The following is a 9,665-nucleotide window of genomic DNA, read 5'->3' on the forward strand; positions in this document are numbered from 1 at the left end:
AAGAGACAGCATCCGGAGAGGTTTCTCGGTGATTTTTGTAGATTTTTAATCTAAAAAAATGCGCCAATCCATTGATGAAACATTGTCAATGGGTTTTTTTTAGCCGTTTAAATGCCAGTTCAGTAGCAATAGAAACAGAAGGGATTCAGCCAAAACGCTTTACAAAATCATGTTGCATTGGTGAAAGGCCTTTCTAAATACAATTCAACTAATGATACAATTCTTGTAAAAGACCTCTTAACAACAAATCTTTTAGATGCAAGTAGTAGAATCTGTAAATCTCTTTAAAATCATCTAAGTGTGTAGCTATGATTCTGGAGCATGTGGATCCTCTAAGTGTGTAGCTATGATTCTGGAGCATGTGGATCCTCTAAGTGTGTAGCTATGATTCTGGAGCATGTGGATCCTCTAAGTGTGTAGCTATGATTCTGGAGCATGTGAATACACAAATATAGTTTTATTTCGTCTTTTTTCAAAGCGTCTCTAAACGTGAAATAAACAACAGAAACTTAAAATGTGGTAAATTATTAAGCTCAGTATGTAGGGACAGTGGCGGACCGGGCTGTATGACATTGTTTTTATCATGATTCATTAGCTATCATACACAATCTGTGGTGTTTTTCTGTCTACTTCAGATTTAATTTTCTTATATTAGTCGTTTTAGATTAACGAAACAAAGTCAGGTAAAAGGGATCTTATGAACTTTGAAATTTCTGAAAGTTATCAAAATCGAACTTAAGTCAAAATATAAAATTTATGGCAGAATGGTTTATCATTTTTAGACTGAAAAAAAATACCAAACGAAGAACTTCAAAATGTGGCACCGGGCAAGATGTCTGGACAAAGCTCAGTATTTAATAATCAAAATGCAACATGGGCTCTCGATGGATTAATAAGTACACACCAACATACCAGACAAGAAATGTTTCCATATTGGTGGGTTGATTTAGGAAACATGCACACAACATCATGAGAATTGAAATTATCAATGCACGCAAGCCCGTTACGTTATTTATTTTACCCTAAATACTATTTGAATATAAATATTAAAATACCTGGAATATGAGGAAGAAATGAGAACTAGTACACTTTTTTCATAGTAATCAGTTTAAGGAATTATCGTTACGATGATTGCATTAAGACAGTCATTCAGTTTACATGTATGCACTCTTTAGCCACCAAAAGTGGTGAAACAAAATACACAAAGTGTAACACAATATAACATATTATTTGAATTTTCTTGTTTTTATTTGGTTTATTTGGTGACGTGTTTTCCAATATGAAATTTGCATGTGTTTCACTTGTTTTTAAAATTGACTCAACCTTGTTACTTTTAAAAATAATATTATTCTATGTTACTAAAAAAAAATAACATCGAGTCAATTTTATTTCTCCAAATAATAACATCGGGAAACTATTATTTCGCAAAATAATGAAATCGAGTCAATATTATTTCCGCAAATAATAAAATTGAGTCAATATTATTTCCCAGAATAATGAAATCGAGTCAATATTATTTCTTCAAATAAAAACATTGAGTCATTACTATTTCACAAAATAATAAAATCGAGTCAATATTATTTCTCCAAATAATAACATCGAGTAATTATTATTTCTCCAAAAAATAAACTCGAGTCAATATTATTTCCCACAAAAAATAACCTAGAGTCAATATTTTTTCTACAAATAATAACATCGAGTCATTACTATTTACCAAAATAATAAAATAGAGTCAATAGTATTTCCCCAAAAAAATAACATCAAGTCAATATTATTTCTCCAACTAGCAACATTGAGTCAAGGCTATTTCCCAAACAAATAACATTGAGTCAACACTATTTCCCAAAAACATAACATCGAGCCAATAGTATTTCCCAAAAAAAAATAACATCGAGTCAATATTATTTTCAAAAATAATAACATCGAGTCATTATTATTTCCCATAAAAATAATATCGAGTCAATATGATTTCTCCAAATTTTAACATCGAGTCATTGTTTCTCTCAATAAAAAAATCGAGTAAATATTATTTTCCAAAATAATAACATTGAGTCAATTTTATTTCTCCAAATAGTAACATAGAGTCAATATTATTTCTTCAAATGATAACATCGAGTCATTATAATTTCACCAAAAAATAAAATCGAGTCAATATTATTTTTGAAATAACTACATCGAGTCAATTTTATTTCACCAAAAAATAACATCGAGCCAATATTATTTCCTAAAAAAGTGACATCGAGTCAATATTTTTTCTCCAAATAATAATATCGAGTCTTTCATATTTACCAAAATAATGCAATCGAGTCAATATTATTTCCCAAAAAAAAGAACATTGAGTCAATGATATGTCCCATAAAATAACATCGAGTCAATAATTTTTTTCCAAAAAAATAACATCGAGTCAATATTATTTTTCCAAATAATAACCTCGAGTCAATATAATTTTCCAAATAATAACCTACAGTTAATAATACTTCTCCAAATAATAACATCGAGTCATTACTATTTACCAAAATAATAAAATAGAGTCAATATTATTTCCCCAGAAAAATAACATCAAGTCAATATTATTTCTCCAAAAAGTAACATTGAGTCAAGGCTATTTCTCAAAAAATAATATCGAGTCAATATTATTTCCCAAAAAAACAACATCTAGCTAATATTATTTCCCAAAAAAATAACATCGAGTCAATATTATTTCCCATAAAGATAACATCTAGTCAAGATTATTTCTCCAATTAATAACATCGAGTAAATATAATTTCTAAAAATAATAACATCGAGTCATTGTTTCTCCCAATAATAAAATCGAGTCAATATTATTTTCCAAAATAATAACATAGAGTCAATATTATTTCTCCAAAAAATAACATTGAGTCAAGGCTATTTCTCAAAAAATAACATCGAGTAAATTTAATTTCTCAAAATAATAACATCGAGTCATTGTTTCTCCCAATAATAAAATCGAGTCAATATTATTTCCCAAAAAAACAACATCTAGCTAATATTATTTCCCAAAAAAATAACATCGAGTAAATATAATTTCTCAAAATAATAACATCGAGTCATTGTTTCTCCCAATAATAAAATCGAGTCAATATTATTTTCCAAAATAATTACATAGAGTAAATATTATTTCTCCAAATAATAACATCAAGTCATTATTACAAAAGAATCATCAGTGACGTGCGAATCCAAAAAAGTAATAAAAAAACAATTTTCTTTAAAAAATACGAAGTTGAAAAGAATTAAGGACAATTAAAAACCAATTGTTCAGAGAACAATTGAAGGTCTTTCCGCTGAAAACAATGTATTTTAATATGAAAGTTGTAAAATTAAGTTTAAAATGTCATTTCAATCGTCAACTGATAGGTTATTGTACGCTGATTCCAAAAATATATGGTTTCTATACAATATTTTTTAAATAAGGGAGATTATTTGTTACTTCCGGTTTGAAAAATGTTTCTTCCGATAATATGTGAATATTTAATTGACACTGATTCCAAAAAGATCTGGTTCTATATACTTTTTTATAAATAAAGTACAAAAAATAGCTACTTCCTGTTTACACAAGGTCACTTCCGGTTGTTTTTTTCAAGGTTAAATGGTTTGATACCTTTCGCCAAGAGTCTCATGGCTATATCATGTATACATATGAGCTGAAAGCAAAGGTCAAAAACTAGAACGTCAAATTAATCTATGACCTTGGGATCAATTTCAAGGTCATAAACCAAGGACCTCAAATCAAAAGACCATAGGTCTTAATTATATTTGGTTAATCAGTTATATCACCATACACGTATTTTTAAATACAAGAGGGGAGAAAACACACTTTTACGTTCAACGTACCCTTGCAATCAAAGATAACGTGTTACGAAATGTCGCAACTAACAATTTAGAAAAAATAATTTGTCGATATCTTATACGGTTTCTGGAAATTAGTGGAAATAAGCCAAATTCAAAAATTAGAATATGACCTTGACCTTTGACCTTGACCTAATTTTTATTTTTTTGGACCAAGGACCTCAAATCAAAAGATCCTTGGTCTCTAGCACTTATGGTTTACAAGATAGAAATGCATATCACTTATATCGAATGCATAAGGGGAAATAACTCTCATATGGAGCGTTCATATCACTTCGGTCAAAATAGGACAAATCATGCGAAGGATATAACGAGCAATTTTGTAAAATAAATTTGTCATAATATTTTACGGTTGCGAAGGAGTTGCGCTAACAAGGAAAACAGTGTTTGGGGAGATAACTCCTACAAAGAAAAGTATTCGTTTACGCAGGGTAAATTTAAAAAGCGCATAAACTGTTCGATATCATATACCAAATATCTAAGCGACATATTGCGAAACAAATGTTTATCGCAAGAACAAAATTAGGCGGAAGAAATAATTTCTAAACGTTTTACCAAATACAGCTAAGGTCATCTATTCCTGAACAAGAAAAGCCTTAGCATTTCAAAAATTTAAAAAAATAAAATATTACCATATCAAACAGAACCTTTTTTTTTTTCGGTTATTCATTTTTCACGAATAAAGTATGGAAAAGGGTAACTTTACAAAAATACTGAACCCCGCGGAAAATTCACATCAAACAAATGGATATCAAATGTCATATTCCTGAACGTTACTGTTACCTTAGTGGAGAATGCATTACAAGTTGTTGAGATTTCATATCGGATACTGACAAAGCTTTCAAAACAATATCGCTTACGTAACTCGCACTGTGTAAGCACGAACTAGCTAAAAATGCGTGGACAATTAGACTTATTTTGATTTTTGTAGAAGATAAAAGTTTAACAGGTAAAATAATTGTCGTGTTTGATGCGACAAATTGTGCGCATTGTTAGGATGTATAATCCTCCAAAAGTCCGAAATAGATAAGCGATTTGTGAATATCATCAAACAAACAATATACTTAAATGAATGTTTGTACATCATAAATATCAATTGACAGTTTCCTTTCGCAATTTAATATCATGTCATATTGGTGTTTTTCTTGGTCCAATATTAGATTTATGAATATTAGAAGATGTGGCATGAGTGCCAATGAAACATCACTCTATCTGAGTAAAAATTGAACTCGGTTGAATATCGACTAGAGACAAGTATCAATAGACTATCTTTAATGTTAAAACTGTACAATGCAACGGCATCATTTTTTTATAATTCTTTGAGCTAAAAAAAAAGTCAAATCAACATCGCGCCTATAATGATGCCTGATTTTACTAAATTATCGACAGACAATATTAAAACTCTCTTATGATTGTTAACGTTTCAATAGGAATTAATGCCAACAACTTTTGACACGTATTAATGTACAACTAATTAATTCTGATTCAAATTAAAATTAGATTTAAAAAAAACGTAGTATCATGAACACGTTTGGAACGTTACGCTTAAGGAATTTTGTTTTAAGAAAGATATGCAGTTGCTTTGCTTCCTTAAAATTCCGTTTACAGAATTTGGATTAAAACTTTCGTGTTATTGCTTAACATAACATGTCAATGGTTTGAAAACATAAGGGAGTCACCAGATTGGTCTTTTTTCTCGGGAGAAATTAATAAATCTCATTTAATGAACACTTGAAAAGGTTTTAAAAAAAATAAGGTAGCGTCATGAAATCATATTCTTTTCATATTATCATACATCAATCCAGTACAAATGTTTCAGACATCGAATAAACACGAATCATATTATCCCTTCATATTATCTTATCGTAAAAATGAACATTTTTACACCAATTATATATTAGTCTCTGTCACGATTTTCATAATAAAGGCAACAGTAGTATACCGCTGTTCGAAATTCATCAATCGATTTAGAAAAAAAAATCCGGGTGCAAAACTAAATTGGAGGGAAACAACTGAAATATAAGAGGAGAACTACGACACAGCAGAATCACAACATTAAAATGTAAAACACACAGAAACAAACATTAATATAACAATGCCCATTTTCCTGCCTTGGTATAGGACATTTTAAGAAATAAAAAATGGTGGAATAAACCTAGTTTCGTGGCTTGCCAATCCGCCCGCTTTTACGTTATAATTATCATATGTAATCAACATTTCAACAACTCTGCGGATTCCGTAGATCGATATAAAAGCCGAATCATCCGGGGTTTACTGATTGATGTATTGAAATATAAATAGACATTAAATTGTATTTGCTTCTTTTGTGTTAGTTACCTTTTAAGGATTCTTTGGAAGAGTCGTTTTAAAAGTTTTCTTTGGAATGAAATGTATTGAGAACACTCTGCATGTAGAAGAAAAAATATTTAATCTATTTCTTGCTACATCTTTATATAACAAAATGTTTTCAAACGTTAAGTGAAAAGGGCAGAAATTGTCTTCGGGAAATTAAAATCATGTAAAGATAAAATTGCGGGGATTAATTGGGGAGATAAACCCATTAAAGCATTAGGGGTGTTTTTTGGACATGATAAAGATGAATGCGAAAAATTAAATTGGAATTGTAAAAAAGAGAAAATGATGAAATTATTCAAGACATGGGAAAAAAGGAATCTTTCAATTTTAGGGAAAATACTAATTATAAAAGCATTAATTTTGCCGTTATTTACGTTTTTGGGAAGTGTCTGCTTAACACCTGAAAACTATCTTAAAGAAATAGAAACAAGAAGCTTTAAATATATTTGGGATGGGAAGCCAGACAAAGTAAAAAGAAACCTGATAACACTCCCTTATGAAAAAGGAGGCCTACAAATGGTCGATTTTAAAAGTTATTTTATAGCGCTTAAAGCATCATGGGTATATAGACTAGTTAATGGTAAATTTGCCAACTGGAAGCTAATACATTTTAAATATTTAAAAGTGTCTTATAATATTTTAGTTATATTTAATATGAATTTAAATGATATAAAACATTTAGAATATTTTAAACATGTTCCAGAATTTTATAGAGAAGTAATAAAGTCCTGGATTTTGACTGGGGGTGGGCAAACAAAACAAGCAGTGACATATGCTGATATAAGAAAACAAACAATTTGGGGAAATAAATTTATTGCATTTCATAAGAAACCAATTATATTTGAAAACTGGATTAAAAGGGATATAATATACTTGAATGACATTCTAGATGACACTATGTCACTATCAGAAAATTATATTTTGAACAAATTAAAGTGTAAAGTAAACTGGATTGCTGAATTTCATAAATTGAAACAATCCATTCCACAAAATTGGATTGACATAGTTAAACAAGAAAATTCTGTCCAAAGTAAAGTAAATATCCAGAGAAATAAGATCACATGGAAAGATCGTTATTTTGAGACTACATTTTTTTCAAATAAAATGTTATATGACTCTCTAGTGAATAGTAAAAAAGAAACGTCAATAGGGATAAACAGATGGCTCAATATTTTACCATTGCAAGAAGAATCAAATATGAATTCATTATATAACTTTATTTTCAAATACTTAACTGAAAATACATTAAAAATATACAGATGGAAACTACTACAGTTTATTGTACCAACCAAAAAGCATTTATTACAACGGAAAATAACTAATGACAGTCTTTAACCTATAATGGTTTAATTTTTAAATTGTTATTTGGGTGGAGAGTTGTCTCATTGGCACTCACACCACATCATCCTATATCTATTTGCAATTTTTGTAACTTAGAAGAAGACTATGCTCATTATTTTTTCAATTGCTCTTATTTAACAAGATTTTGACAACAATTTAACGAACTTTTAAAAAAGAGTAATTTACATTTTTCAATAAAATTACAACACATGATATTTGGATACAAAATTAAAGACAGCAAGTATTACCGGATAAATTTTTTGATTACAATTATTAGTTTTTTCAAGATACAAGTCGTACTATGTATCTGAACAGAAAACAAAAAACATAGACGTATTTAGAATTTTTATTAACGAATACACAAAGAGAGTAGATACCAATCTTAATGGACATAAGGCAATAAGTCCAATGTTACTTTCAATAAAAAGACACATAGTCAATGAATAATATTTTTAAATTGTTAATATAGAGATTTGTAAAAAATGTATGTCAATTAATTTAATCAGCTGACTATTCCCTGGGTAGTCAGTGGATTGTCACAGGGTACGTCAAGAGAAGCTTGGAATCTTGATGGTTTATGTAACAAGCAATATTTGATGAATAAAATTATTATGTAGTTAAAAAAAAAAAAAAAAAAAATGTCTTCATTCAGGTTTCTTCTAATATTGATTGTAACATTACGTATACAAGTCACCATATCAAATTAGATATCAACCTGAAAATCAGAATACACATCTATGTGTTTGGATATTAGCGAAGTTTTAAATTGTAGGAACACAGAATGAAAAACAAATAATATTAGAAAATAGTTCTTGGTAATTTGTCTAAGTCTCTTACGTTCTTCTAATTATTCTTATGAACATGAAACATTTTATTTCTTATTCATAATATATTTATCTTAGATGTATGTACCGTGACTATACTTTTTCACGGTAAGCTTTGTCCGTTCGGTTAAGAAAAGACTTCTCAATTAAAACAAGTATAATAAAAAAAAAAAAAAGTGAAAAACAATTACGAAGTTGAGGAGCATTGTGGGACAAGATCCCGAACGGTTTTGTCAATTACTGTTCTTGTAGTCAATAATAAATCTTCCTTGACCAATACACTTATATACGCATTGATGTCCAGATTGTCTTTGTGCAAACCGCTTTTGCCATTTTCTTTCGCTAATAACATTTATTGAATATTAGTGTAAGAAACAAGAAACATTCAATTCGTTGTCAGGTATTGATATTTATTTAACATTCTTAATTTCTGTGAATTATTTATCATTTAACCTATTGTTACACTTAAACACAAACGGAATCACGGATATGAATACTGATGACACGTCATTTGCAATACATATTTTATATCACAGACCTTCCCTGTTAAAGAAAGGCATAGTCTGGGACGGTTTTGATAGTTGAAGATCAGAGAGAACTTTTCTAAAAATTGGATTGTAGAAAATGCGTCTTGGTATTTATCAAGGTCTGTTGTTACTTTATAAGTTCCTCCAAACATCTGCTGAGCAATGCACATCAGAAACTGTCCGAATAAATCCAGATAAGCGAGATGTTAAACTACGTGGATTTACTTACCGTACATTCGAAAAAATATCACCGAGGGCATGCTTCCAGAAATGTATCCGACGAAAACGTTGTCGTTCTTACAACTATAACAGAGCTTCTCTTAGTTGTGAGATTAATTTGAACCCAGTAAATGTTTTTGAAGGCGATTTTCAAGTCGAAACTGGTTATGTCTACGTTGAGGTTGATCATTACAGAGGGGTGAGTTTTAAATTGGAATAAGTGAGTGAATGAATCAATCGAAGGCAATGAAAATATTCCTCTCTACTCCAGAGAACATAATTTTTGACAGAATACTTCTTCTGTATGTTCTGTAAAAGTACCTTCTGGTATTCTGCCACGTGGTTGCTACAAAAAGAAAGAAAAAAGCTTACAATATGTTTAATTTAGCGGGAAAACAACTGTTTTTGTTTTGTGTACAAGAAAACATCATCTAAAAACAATACCATCTTCCCTAAATTGTATCGATCATGAGCATGATTTAAGTTATATTATTCACCTAACATAATTTGATAGCAGAGTAATAGAATTCCC

Source organism: Mytilus trossulus, chromosome 11 (genome assembly GCF_036588685.1).
Source record: "Mytilus trossulus isolate FHL-02 chromosome 11, PNRI_Mtr1.1.1.hap1, whole genome shotgun sequence".
Classification (NCBI taxonomy): Eukaryota; Metazoa; Mollusca; class Bivalvia; order Mytilida; family Mytilidae; genus Mytilus; species Mytilus trossulus.